Raw genomic sequence first — 15,331 nt, forward strand, 5'->3', positions numbered from 1 at the left:
TAAAGGTTTTGGTGAAGGTTTCATATCGAAGATACTTTGATCCCTATAATGACCAAACTTGCATGGATGGTACATCTTAGGATGTATTCTACTAGACTTGCTTCGGATGCTGAATCTGACCTACATTTTCTGGATGAGTAAACCTGTTAAAGTTTATGGTGCAGGATTCATTTCCAAGTAACTTTGAGCCCTATAATGACCAAACTTGCATGGATGGTACATCTAAGGGTGCATTCTACTAGGCTGGCTTCGGATGCTGAATCTGACCTACATTTTCCGGTTGAGTGAACAGGTTAAAGGTTTTGGTAAAGGTTTCATATCGAAGATACTTTGAGCCCTATAATGACCAAACTTGCATGGATGGTACATTTTAGGATGTATTCTACTAGACTTGCGTCGGATGCTGAATCTGATCTACATTTTCTGGACGAGTAAACATGTTAAAGATTTTGGTGCAGGATTCATTTCCAAGTAACTTTGAGTCCTATAATGACCAAACTTGCATGGATGGTACATCTAAGGGTGCATTCTACTAGGCTGGCTTCGGATGCTAAATCTGACCTACATTTTCTGGATTAGTATAAAGGTTATTTTTTAGCTCTACTGGTCAGAGACCAGAAGAGCTTATGCGATAGTAATGCGTCCGGCGTCCGTCCGTCTGTCTGTCCGTCTGTAAACAATTTTTCAAAACGCTACTCCTCCTACAATTTTAGTTTGATTTCAGTATAACTTGGCACACAAGTAGACTACACTAAGATACATAGAATAGTGCATGGATTTTTGATTTCGATGAATGGTGTTGCCATGGTTACTAAAAATAGAATTTTCTGTGAAATTCCTTTAAAACGCTACTCCTTCTACAGTTTTGGTCTGATTTCAATATAACTTGGCACACAAGTAGACTACACTAAGATACATAGAATAGTGCATCGATTTTTGATTTCGATGAATGATGTTGCCATGGTTACTAAAAATAGAATTTTCTGTGAAATTCCTTTAAAACGCTACTCCTTGTACAGTTTTTGTTTGATTTCAATATAGCTTGGCACACAAGTAGACTACACTAAGATACATAGAATTTTGCATTGGTTTTTTGATTTTGATGAACGGTGTTGCCATGGTTACTAAAAATAGAATTTTCTTTGAAATTCATTAAAACGCTACTCCTTCTACAGTTTTGGTCTGATTTCAGTATAACTTGGCACACAAGTAGACTACACTAAGATACATAGAATAGTGCTTGGGTTTTTGATTTGGATGAACGATGTTGCCATGGTTACTAAAAATAGAATTTTCTGTAAAATTCCTTAAAAACGCTACTCCTTGTACAGTTTTTGTTTGATTTCAATATAGCTTGGCACACAAGTAGACTACACTAAGATACATAGAATAGTGCATCGGTTTTTGATTTCGATGAATGGTGTTGCCATGGTTACTTAAAAGAGAAATTTCTTTGAAATATTTCACAATGCTACTCTTCCTATTGTTTTGGTCTTATTTCAATATAACTTGGCACACAAGTAGACTACACTAAGATACATAGAATAGTGCATCAGTTTTTGATTTCGATGAAGGGTGTTGCCATGGTTACTAAAAATAGAATTTTCTTTGATATTCCTTGAAAACGCTACTCCTTCTACAGTTTTGGTCTGATTTCAATATAACTTGGCACACAAGTAGACTACACAAAGATACATAAAATAGTGCATCAGTTTTTTATTTCAATGAACCGTGTTGCCATGGTTACTAAAAATAGAATTTTCTGTGAAATTCCTTAAAAACTCTACTCCTTCTACAGTTTTTGTCTGATTTCAAAATAAGTTGGCACATAAGTAGACTACACAAAGATACATAAAATAGTGCAATGGTTTTTGATAAGTACAAACCAGTAGAGCTACAGTCTCGACAGAGACTTCTGGTTTTTATACAGGTTTCATTTGCAAGTAACTTTAAGCCCTATGTTGACCAAACTTGCATGGATGATACATCTTAGGATGCACACTGATGGACTTGCTTCAGATGCTGAATTTGACATACATTTTCCAGATAATAGACCTCGTAAAAGTTATGGGTGCAAGTCTATCACCAAGAAACTATAAGGCTTATATAAACCAGTTGCACATATGATGCATCAAGGGATGAAAACTCTCAATCTTGCTTCAGATGCTGGATTTTAATTACATTTTCATGATGAAGAACTAGTTTTAAGTTTTTATATAGGTCTATTCCAAAGTATCAAATTTGCATAAATTTTGCATTTTTGGATGTACACTTTTTGTTGGTTAATTGTGTGACTTTATTTGCCTTACTTAAAGACAACACACGTTGAGGTGAGCTCTGTAATCTCTGATTACCTATGTTTTTAAATATAGATAAAGGATATATTCCTTAACTTGAAAAGTGCTGCTGCTTTCTTTAAATCGAGGCCGTGATTTTATAAGAGCACAGAATATTTGGTAAAATTCTAACATATTTCGACATTGGCCTATTTACTTAAACATTTAAGTATTAAAACGCGAATTTTATTCAAAGCAGCAGCACTTTTCAGAAACTACAAAGTACACAGAAACAATTAATAACTTGAATTTTTAATTTCAATTAGGGTATGCCCTTGCGATATCGAAATTTGTTATTGACCTACATTCCGTGTACCTGCTATGCGTTCATCACGTGACTGTTCATCGATGGGACCAAACTCTACACAGTACAGAGTATGTTATACCATGCTATTTCCATAAGTATTTAAGTTTTGTGATAATAGAATTGCTGAATAAAAATAAATTCAATTTTAAAAATTTCCCGTTTTTTTGCACTTTTATTTTCCGTTGATTTCTCATAGTAAGCCTTAACAGTGCTGCGGGGCCAAAAGTCTTTTATCTATAACTCTCTAATGATCAATATTTTGTTATAAATTACTGAAGCAAAAGTATTCATCTTAACGATTTGCAACAATAAATGATACTATTTTGATAATATGTTACGTAATTAGGGGTCACAAGGGGCCAGAATGTCAAATCTTTGACGCTTTATATCTCGAAAAGGGGGGATATTTTGATAAGCAATATTGAACAAAAGATGGTCAGAATAATGTTCTAAACAATATGCATACTTTGAATTTTTGTAAAACGGCCCCATTTAGGACTTGTAGGAGTGGCCCCTAAATATTTCCATTTAGCATATCTCCACAACGAATAGAAATCTCTGAATAAGTTTTGAACAAAAAATCCTCAAAATCATAAGACCTTACATTTGATATCAAGAAAAAGGGGCTGACCCCTTCAATTAAGGGCTCAGAGATGCCAAAAGTCTTTTATCAATAACTCCCTAATGATCAATATTCTGTTATACATTACTGAAGCAAAAATATTTATCTGAACGATTTGCAACAATATATGATAATATTTTGATCATATGTTACGTAATTAGGGGTCACAAGGGGCCAGAATATCATAATTTTGATGCTTTATATTTTGAAAAGGGGGAACATTTTGATAAGCAATATTGAACAAAAGATATTCAGAATAATGTTCTAAATAATATGCATACTTTGAATTTTTGTAAAACTGCCCCATTAAGGACTTGTATGAGTGGCCCTTAAATATTTTCTTTTAGCATAGCTCCACAACGAATAGAAATCTCTGAATAAGTGTTGTACAAAAAATCTTCAAAATCACAAGACCTTTCATTTAATATCAAGAAAAAGGGGCTGACCCCTCAAAATAGGGGCTCAGAGGGACCTTAAGTCTTTTATCTATAACCCTTTAATGATCAATATTTTGTTATAAATTACTGGGGTAAAATTATTCATCATAACGATTTGCATCAATATATGATAACATTTTGATCATATGTTACGTAATTAGGGGTTGCAAGGGACCAAAAGCTATATTTTTTTTATGCTTTATGTCTCAAAAAGGGGGAGTATTTTTATAAGCCTTATTGAACAAAAGATGTTCAGAATACTCTGATAAAAATGAGAAATTTTAAATTTAATGAAGGAAAACTTAAAGTCATTCTCTTTTAACGATTATCTCAGTCAAAATCACATCTCATCTTATCTAGAAATTTAACGGAAGACCTACTCGTTGCTCGCAACGAGATCTCATCTAGTTAAGGTCTTCCGTTTCCAACGGAAGACCTTTCTGTTATTCTTAGGTTTCTTTTTCCCTATTATTATTATTATTCCAACCGATTTTGTGCACGCGATTTCTCGAAAACGGCTCGGCCGATTTACATGAAATTTTTATATGTAGTAGCTTATCAATCGATCTTGATAGGTTTCTGGTCGTTTTTATGACGTCACTTCCGGTCGTGAGATATGGGCAATTTTCTGATTTTAAAATGCAATTTTGTCTTGATTTAATAGCAAAAACTGCTTAAGATATGAGCTGAAGATTAATTGGAGATGATAGTTCATGACTTATAGCGTTGCAGAATCGCCTTTTCGTGCGACGTCAGTACTTCCGGTCGAAACCGGAAGCGAATTTAAGAAACGTATTTTTTCAACTTTTCATTTTTAATATTTTTATTTTAGAATTGAATAGAGACCCTTTTGCAGAAGCCATATATGTAATTTGTTTGAAAATCGAAAAAGCCAATCTCGAGATATTAGCGTTTGAAAACGCGAAGCGGCGATCCCGATGGCTGAATGGTTAGCGCGTTGGATTGTCACGCGGGCGACCCGGGTTCGATCCCCCTTGTGACCAAAAAATTTTATCACTTTTTCTGCTCGATTTTTCGATTTTTATTAATTTTAGACCATTTGCAACAACATATTTTCAAATTTTAAGTATATCTTACGTAATAAGGGGTCACAAAGGGCCAGAATGCTTAATCTTTGACGCTTTATATCTTAAAAAGGGGGAATATTTTGATAAGCAATATTGAGCAAAAGTTGGTCAGAATAATGTTCTTAACAATATGCATACTTTGAAATTTTTGAAAAATGGCCCCATTAAGGACTTGTAGGGGTGGTCCCTAAATATTTATATGTAGCATATCTCCACAACAAATAAAAATCTCTGAATAAGTGTCGAACAAAAAAGCTTCAAAATCACAAGACCTTTCATTTGATATCAAGAAAAAGGGGCTGACCCCTCAAATTAGGGGCTCAAAGGGGCCAACAGTCTTTTATCTATAACTCTCTATTGATCAATATTTTGTTATACATTACTGAAGCAAAAGTATTTATCTTAACGATTGGCAACAATATATGATACAATTTTGATCATATGTTACGTAATTAGGGATCACAAGGGGCCAGAATGTCAAATCTTTGACGCTTTATATCTCGATAAGGGAGAATATTTTGATAAGCAATATTGAACAAAAGATGGTCAGAATAATATTCTAAACAATATGCACACTTTGAATTTTTGTAAAACGGCCCCATTAAGGATTTGTAGGAATGGCCGCTAAATATTTATATGTAGCCTATCTCCACAACGAATGGAAATCTCTGAATAAGTGTCGAACAAAAAAGCTTTAAAATCACAAGACTTTTCATTTGATATCAAGAAAAAGGGGCTGAACCCTCAAATTAGGGGCTCAAAGGGGCCAACAGTCTTTTATCTATAACTCTCTAATGATCAATATTTTGTTATACATTACTGAATCAAAAGTATTTATCTTAACGATTGGCAACAATATATGATACAATTTTGATCATATGTTACGTAATTAGGGGTCACAAGGGGCCAGAATGTCAAATCTTTGACGCTTTATATCTCGAAAAGGGAGAATATTTTGATAAGCAATATTGAACAAAAGATGGTCAGAATAATATTCTAAACAATATGCATACTTTGAATTTTTGTAAAACGGCCCCATTAAGGACTTGTAGGAGTGGTCCCTAAATATTTCTATGTAGCATATTTCCACAATGAATAGAAATCTTTGAATAAGTGTTGAACAAAAAAACTTCAAAATCACAAGACCTTTATTTGATATCAAGAAAAAGAGGGCTGATCAAGAAAAAGAGGCTCCCTGAAATTAGGGGCTCAGAGGGGCCAACAGTCTTTTATCTTTTTAACTCTTAAATGATCAATACTTTGTGATACATTATAGAAGCAACGGTATTCATCTAAACAATATGCAACAATATCTGATAGAATTTGGATCATATGTTACGTAATTAGGGGGTCAAAAAGGGCCAAAATACTGAATATATCTTGAAAATGGGGAATATTTTGATAAGCAATATTGAACAAAAGATGGTCAGAATAATATTCTTAATAATATGCACACTTTGAATTTTTGAAAAATGGCCCCATTAAGGACTTGTAGGAGTGGCCCCTAAATATCTATATGAAGCATATCTCCACAACGAAAAGAAATCTCTAAATATGTGTTGAACAAAACATCTTTAAAATTACAAGACCTTTCATTTGATATCAAGAAAAAGGGGCTGACACCTTAAAATAGGGGCTTAAAGGGGACAAAAGTCTTGAATCAGTACCTATTTTTTGATCAATATTTTGTGATACATTACAGGATCAAAGAAATGCATTTTAACAACTTACAACAATATAATATAAAATTTTGGCCATATTTTATGTATTAAGGGGTCGCAATGCGGCCAAAATGCTATTTTTTATCATGCTTTACGTCTTGAAAAGAGGGGGTATTTTGATAAGCCATATTGAACAAAAGATGTTCAGAAAATTGTGATAAAAATGAGAAACTTTAAATTCGTTGAAGGAAAACTTAATGTCATTCTCTTTTAACGAATATCTCAGTCAAAATCACATCTCATCTTATCTAGAAATTCAACGGAAGACCTACTCGTTGCTCGCAACGAGATCTCATCTAGTTATTATTATTATTCTTCCAACCGATTTTGTGCACGCGATTTCTCGAAAACGGCTCGGCCGATTTAATTGAAATTTTCATATGTAATAGCTTTTCAATCGATCTTGATAGATTTTTGATCGTTTTTATGACGTCACTTCCGGTCGTCAGATATGGACAATTTTCAGATTTTAAAATGCAATTTTGTCTTGATTACTGAGCAAAAACTGCTTTGGATATGAACTAAAGATTAATTGGAGATGACAGTTCATGACTTATAGCGTTGCAGAATCACCTTTACGTGCGACGTCAGTACTTCCGGTCGAAACCGGAAGCGAATTTAAAAAACGTATTTTTTCAACTTTTCTTTTTTAATATTTTTGTTTTAGAATTGAATAGAGACCCTTTTGCAGAAGCCAAATATGTAATTTGTTTGAAAATCAAAGAAGCCAATCATGAGGTATTAGCATTTGAAAACGCGAAGCGGCGATCCCGATGGCCGAATGGTTAGCGCGTTGGATTTTCACGCGGGCGACCCGGGTTCGATCCCCCTTGTGACCAAGAAATTTTATCATTTTTTCTGCTCAATTTTTCGATATTTCTAAATTTTAAACCAATTGGAACTATATATTATAAACTTCAAAGCAGATCTTACGTAATAAGGGGTCAAAAGGGGCCAGAATGTCTAATCTTTGACGCTTTATATCTCGAAAAGGGAGAATATTTTGATAAGCAATATTTAACAAAAGATGGTCAAAATAACATTCTAAACAACATGCATACTTTGAAGTTTTGTAAAACGGCCCCATTAAGGACTTGTAGGAGTGGCCCCTAAATATTTCTATGTAGCATATCTCCACAATGAATAGAAATCTCTGAATAAGTGTTGAACAAAAAAGCTTAAAAATCACAAGACCTTTCATTTGATATCAAGAAGAAGGGACTGACCCCTCAAATTAGGGGCTGAGGGGGACCATCAGTCTTTTATCTATAACTCTATATTGATCAATATTTTGTTATACATTACTGAAGCAAAAGTATTCATCTTAACGATTGGCAACAATATATGATACAATTTTGATCATATGTTACGTAATTAGGGGTCACAAAGGGCCAGAATGTCAAATCTTTGAGGCTTTATATCTCGAAAAGGGAGAATATTTTGATAAACAATATTGAACAAAAGATGGTCAAAATAATATTCTAAACAATATGCATACTTTGAATTTTTGTAAAACGGCCCCATTAAGGACTTGTAGGAGTGGCCCCTAAATATTTCTATGTAGCATATCTCCACAACGAATAGAAATCTCTGAATAAGTGTTGAACAAAAAAGCTTCAAAATCACAAGACCTTTCATTTGATATCAAGAAGAAGGGGCTGACCCCTCAAATTAGGGGCTCAGAGGGGCCAAAAGTCTTTTATCTATAACTCTCTATTGATCAATATTTTGTTATACATTACTGAAGCAAAAGTATTTATCTTAACGATTTGCAACAATATATGGTACAATTTTGATCAAATGTTACGTAATTAGGGGTCACAAGGGGCAAGGATATCAAATCTTTGACTCTTTTTATCTCAAAAAGGGAAAATATTTTGATAAGCAATCTTGACAAAAAGATGGTCAGAATAATATTCTAAACAATATGCATACTTGGAATTTTGTAAAACGGCCCCATTAAGGACCAATGGAGTGGCCCCTAAATATTTCCATTTAACATATCTCCACAACAAAAAAAAAATATCTGAATAATTGTTGAAAAAAAAAAATCTTCAAAATCACAAAACCTTTCAATTAATATCAAGAAAAAAGGGCTGATCCCTCAAATTAGGGGCTCAGATGGGTCAATATTCTTTTATCTATAATTCTCTTATGATTAATATTTTGTTATACATTACTGAGGCAAAAGTATTCATCTTAACGATTTTCAACAATATATGATAATATTGTTATCAAATGTTACGTTATTAGGGGTTGGAAGGGACCAAAATGCTGTATTTTTTTTTTTGCTTTATATCTCCAAACGGGGGAGTATTTTCACAAGCTTTATCAAACAAAAGATTTTCAGAATATCGTGATAAAAATGAGAAACTTTAATTAGGGAAAACTTAATGTCATTTTCTTTAAACAATAATCTCAGTCAAAATCACATCTTATCTTATCTAGAAATTCAACGGAAGACCTACTCGTTGCTCGCAACGAGATCTCATCTAGTTATTATTATTTTATTCTTTTTTCTTCTTACAAAATTTGTGCAGAAGATTTCTCGGAGATGGCTCGTTCGATTTGCTTCAAATTTTCACGGTCGATGCGTTGTCATCTGAAGTTAATTCCGGCAAATTATTTTTTGGAAATTCACTTCCAGTCGGGAGTCATCGCACCTTGATCAAAATTTGGAGGACCTCCTTGTCTGTGATGGAACTCAAAAACGGCTCAAGCTAGAAAGCTGAAATTTTTAGTGATGATAGAGGACATGTTGCCATGTTGCAACATGGTCAGGATATTTTCCGGAAGTGCCTAGTATGGAAGCTCGGTAGGGGTCAAAATTTAGGACACGTTTTATGACTGATTTTTTGAGACATTTTGTATCATATCTTTTAAAATATAAATATTTTGTTAAAACATACTGAACAACATTTGTGCAAAATATCAAGATCTTTAATATGATATCAAGAAAAATGTGCTGACTCATCAAATTAAGGGCTGAAAGGGGCCAACAGTTTTTATTCAATAACTCTTTAAAAGTCATTATTTTGTTATACATTACTGAAGCAAAGATGTTCATCTCAACCATCTTCAACTTTATATAATGATTTTTATGTCATATGGTACATAATCAGGGGCCACAAGGGGCCAGAATGCTAAATCTTTGATGCTTTATATCTCGAAATGGAGAAATATTTTGATAAGCAATATTGAACAAAAGATGTTCAAAATAATGTTCTTAACAATATGCTACCTTTCATTTTTTGCTAAACGGCCCCATTAAGGAGTTAAAGGGTTGGCCCCTAAATATTTCTTTTGTTTATAGCTCAAAATCGAAAAGGAATTTCTAAACAGTTGTTGAACACAAAATGTTCAAAATCTTAAGAACTTTAAGATGAGATCCTGAAAAAGGGGCTGGGCACTCAAATTAGGGGCCAAGAGGGGCCAAAAGTCTTCAATCGATAACTTTTTATCAGTTAATATTTTGTTATACATTACTGAAGCAAATATCTTTATCTCAACCGTCTACAACTATATATTATGTTTTTATGTCGTATGGTACATAATTAGGGGCCACAAGGGGCCAGAATGCTAAATATTTGACGCTTTATATCTCGAAAGGGAGAAATATTTTGACAAGCAATATTGAACAAAAGTTGTTCAAAATAATGTTCTGAACAATATGCAACCTTTCATTTTTTGCTAAATGTCCCCGTTAAGGAGTTGAAGGGTTGGCCCCTAATTATATCTTTTGCGTAAAGCTCAAAAACGAATAAGAATTTCTGAACAGTTGTTGAACAAAAAATGTTCAAAATCTTAAGATCTTTAAGATGAGATCCCGAAAAAGGGGCTGGGCATTCGAATTAGGGGCCAAGAGGGGCCAAAAGTCTTCAATCGATAACTTTTTATCAGTTAATATTTTGTTATACATTACTGAAGCAAATATCTTTATCTCAACCGTCTACAACTATATATTATGGTTTTTATGTCGTATGGTACATAAATAGGGGCCACAAGGGGCCAGAATGCTAAATATTTGACGCTTTATATCTCAAAAGGGAGAAATATTTTGACAAGCAATATTGAACAAAAGTTGTTCAAAATAATGTTCTGAACAATATGCAACCTTTCATTTTTTGCTAAAGGTCCCCGTTAAGGAGTTGAAGGGTTGGCTCCTAATTATATCTTTTGCGTAAAGCTCAAAAACGAATAAGAATTTCTGAACAGTTGTTGAACAAAAAATGTTCAAAATCTTATGATCTTTAAGATGAGATCGCAAAAAAGGGGCTGGGCACTCGAATTAGGGGCCAAGAGGGGCCAAAAAGTCTTCAATCGATAACTTTTTATCAGTTAATATTTTGTTATACATTACTGAAGCAAATATCTTTATCTCAACCGTCTACAACTATATATTATGGTTTTATGTCGTATGGTACATAATTAGGGGCCACAAGGGGCCAGAATGCTAAATATTTGACGCTTTATATCTCGAAAGGGAGAAATATTTTGACAAGCAATATTGAACAAAAGTTGTTTAAAATAATGTTCTGAACAATATGCAACCTTTCATTTTTTGCTAAATGTCCCCGTTAAGGAGTTGAAGGGTTGGCCCCTAATTATATCTTTTGCGTAAAGCTCAAAAACGAATAAGAATTTCTGAACAGTTGTTGAACAAAAAATGTTCAAAATCTTAAGATCTTTAAGATGAGATCCCGAAAAAGGAGCTGGGCATTCGAATTAGGGGCCAAGAGGGGCCAAAAGTCTTCAATCGATAACTCTTTATCAGTTAATATTTTGTTATACATTACTGAAGCAAAAATCTTTATCTCAACCGTCTACAACTTTATATTATGGTTTTTATGTCGTATGGTACATAATTAGGGGCCACAAGGGGCCAGAATGCTAAATATTTGACGCTTTATATCTCAAAAGGGAGAAATATTTTGACAAGCAATATTGAACAAAAGTTGTTCAAAATAATGTTCTGAACAATATGCAACCTTTCATTTTTTGCTAAAGGTCCCCGTTAAGGAGTTGAAGGGTTGGCTCCTAATTATATCTTTTGCGTAAAGCTCAAAAACGAATAAGAATTTCTGAACAGTTGTTGAACAAAAAATGTTCAAAATCTTATGATCTTTAAGATGAGATCGCAAAAAAGGGGCTGGGCACTCGAATTAGGGGCCAAGAGGGGCCAAAAAGTCTTCAATCGATAACTTTTTATCAGTTAATATTTTGTTATACATTACTGAAGCAAATATCTTTATCTCAACCGTCTACAACTATATATTATGGTTTTATGTCGTATGGTACATAATTAGGGGCCACAAGGGGCCAGAATGCTAAATATTTGACGCTTTATATCTCGAAAGGGAGAAATATTTTGACAAGCAATATTGAACAAAAGTTGTTTAAAATAATGTTCTGAACAATATGTAACCTTTCATTTTTTGCTAAAGGTCCCCGTTAAGGAGTTGAAGGGTTGGCCCCTAATTATATCTTTTGCGTAAAGCTCAAAAACGAATAAGAATTTCTGAACAGTTGTTGAACAAAAAATGTGCAAAATCTTAAGATCTTTTAGATGAGATCCCGAAAAAGGGGCTGGGCACTCAAATTAGGGGCCAAGAGGGGCCAAAAGTCTTCAATCGATAACTTTTTATCAGTTAATATTTTGTTATACATTACTGAAGCAAATATCTTTATCTCAACAGTCTACAACTATATATTATGGTTTTTATATCGTATGGTACATAATTAGGGGCCACAAGGGGCCAGAATGCTAAATCTTTGACGCTTTATATCTCGAAGTGGAAAAATATTTTGACAAGCAATATTGAATAACAGTTGTTCAAAATAATGTTCTAAACAGTATGCAACCTTTCATTTTTTGCTAAACGTCCCCATTAAGGAGTTGAAGGGTTGGCCCCTAATTATATCTTTTTCGTAAAGCTCAAAAACGATAAAAATTTTGAACAGTTGTTGAACAAAAAATGTTCAAAATCTTAAGATCTTAAAGATGAGATCCCGAAAAAGGGGCTGGACACTCGAATTAGGGGCCAAGAGGGGCCAAAAGTCTTCATTCGATAACTCTTTATCAGTTAATATTTTGTTATACATTACTGAAGCAAAAAGATGTTTATCTCAACCATCTACAACTATATATTTAGTTTTTATGTCGTATGGTACATGATAGGGGCCACAAGGGGCCAGAATGCTAAATCTTTGATGTTTTATATCTCGAAAGGGAGAAATATTTTGATAAGCAATATTGAACAAAAGTTGTTCAAAATCATATTCTTAACCATATGCAACCTTTCATTGTTTGCTTAACGTCCCCATTAGGGAGTTAAAAGGGCTGGTTCCTTAATATTTTTTCCGAATAACTCGAAAACGAAAAAGAAATTCTGAATGGTTGTTGAACAAAAAGTGTTCATAATCCTGAGAGCTTTAAAATTTTATGAAGAAAAAAGAGTTGATCCCTAATATTAGGGGCCGTGAGGGGCCAAAAGTCGATTTGAGAAGTCTTTATTGTTCAATGTCTTTTTACAGAAAATGGAAAATCATTACTTAAGAATGAAAATCTCATTCAAAATCTGATCTCATCTTATCAAGAATCGAACGGAAGACCCACTCGTTGTTCACAACGAGATCGTATCTAGTTATTATTATTATTTTTCTTACCGATTTTGTGCACGCGATTTCTCATAAACTACTGGACCAATTCTCATGAAACTTTCACATCTGATAGGTACTGATCTGAACCTTATTGGAAATTTTTTTCGTCGATGACGTCACTTCCGGTCGTGAGATATGGACAATTTTCTGATTTTAAAATGCAATTTTGTCTTGATTACTTAGCGAAAACTGCTTAAGATATGAAGGTACGATTAATTGGAGATGATAGTTCATGATTTATAGCGTTGCAGAATCGCCTTTTCGTACTTCGTCAATACTTCCGGTCGAAACCGGAAGCGAATTTAAAAAAGGCATTTTTTCAATTTTTCTTTTTTAATATTTTTGTATTTGAATTGCATAAAGACCCCTTTTCTGAATCCAAATATGTAATTTGTTTGAAAATCGACCGAGCCAATCTCGAGATATTTGCATTTAAAAACGCGAAGCGAAGATCTCGATGACTGAATGGTTAGCGCGTTGGATTGTCACGCGGGCGACCCGAGTTCGATCCCGCTTGTGACCAATAAATTTTTTCACTTTTTCTGCTCGATTTTTTCGATTTTTATTAATTTTAGACTATTTGCAAAAATATATTTTCAAATTTTAAGTATATCTTACGTAATAAGGGGTCACAAGGGGCCAGAATGCTAAATCTTTGACACTTCATATCTTGAAAAAAAGGAATATTTTGATAAGCAATGTTGAACAAAAGTTGGTCAGAATAATAGTCTAAACAATATGCAAGCTTTGAATTTTTGTAAAATGGTCCCTTTAGGGACTTGTAGGGGTGGCCCCTAAATATTTACATTAAGTATATCTTCTAAACAAAAAGAAATCTCTGAGTAGTTGTAGAACAAAAAGTCTTTGAAATCACAAGATCTTTTGTTTGATATCAAGAAAAAGGGGCTGTCTTCTCAAATTAGGGGCTCAGAGGGGCCAGAAGTCTTTCATCTTTAACTCTTTAATGATCAATATTTTGTGATACATTACAGAAGCAAAGTTGTTCATATTAATGATTTGCAACAATTTAGTACAATATTTTAGTCATATGTTACGTAATTAGGGGTCACGAGGGGCCACAATGCTTAATCTTTGACACTTCATAGCTTGAAAAGAAGGAATATTTTGATAAGCAATGTTGAACAAAAGTTGGTCAGAATAATAGTCTAAACAATATGCAAGCTTTGAATTTTTGTAAAATGGTCCTATTAGGGACTTGTAGGAGTGGCCCCTAAATATTTATATTAAGTATATCTTCTAAACAAAAAGAAATCTCTGAATAGTTGTAGAACAAAAAGTCTTTAAAATCAAAAGACCTTTCGTAATTAGGGGTCACAAGGGACCAAAATGCTATATTTTTTATGCTTTATACCTCAAAAATGGCGGAGTATTTTCATAAGCCTTATCAAACAAAATATGTTCAGAATATTGTGATTAAAATGAGAAACTTAAACTTTAACTAGGGAAAACTCAATGTCATTCTCTTACATCTCAGTCAAAATCACATCTCATCTTATCTAGAAATTCAACGGAAGACCTACTCGTTGCTCGCATTGAGATCTCATCTAGTATTCTTACTATTTTCGTATTGACCAAATTTTGGAAATGACCTTTGTCCGGTTCATTTCTCCAGAACAGCTTTAGATATGAAAGTTTACTGTTTCGGATATCATAAATCATGACTTGAAGATGTGTCGAACACCACTTTGTCCGTCGTCAATTCTTCCGGTCGTCACGAAAAAGGGGATTAAAAGTCGATTTTTTAAATTTCTTTGTCTTTCTTTCTATCTTTTTCTGTGATATTCATGGCATAAGTAAAGGCCCCTATTTGCTGATTTAACGTATAACCAGGTTTCTGATTTGATAAAGAAGAAATTAAATATCTTTGAATGTCTTAGAACTTTTGCAAGCGTAGGTTCAACGTTTCCTTAAACACTAAAAAATATTCATTTTATTTTCTCATAAAAAGGCTGCGCGGGTATCACACATTGTGCCATCGTGTAGGTAAGGTCTTCCCCGGGATGGGGAATGGACCTGTAGAAAAACCATCTCTGGTTCCACAGAGTCGAGTTTTTGGCAAATAAATGTATGAAACAAATATCATGTGTGTGCATCTTATAACCCCCCCCCATTTTTTTTTTTTGAAAACTGTAAGAAACC

This window comes from Saccostrea cucullata, unplaced genomic scaffold (assembly GCF_032062105.1).
Source record: "Saccostrea cucullata isolate Sc308-1 unplaced genomic scaffold, CSIRO_AGI_Scuc_v1 ctg4353, whole genome shotgun sequence".
Taxonomy (NCBI): domain Eukaryota; kingdom Metazoa; phylum Mollusca; class Bivalvia; order Ostreida; family Ostreidae; genus Saccostrea; species Saccostrea cuccullata.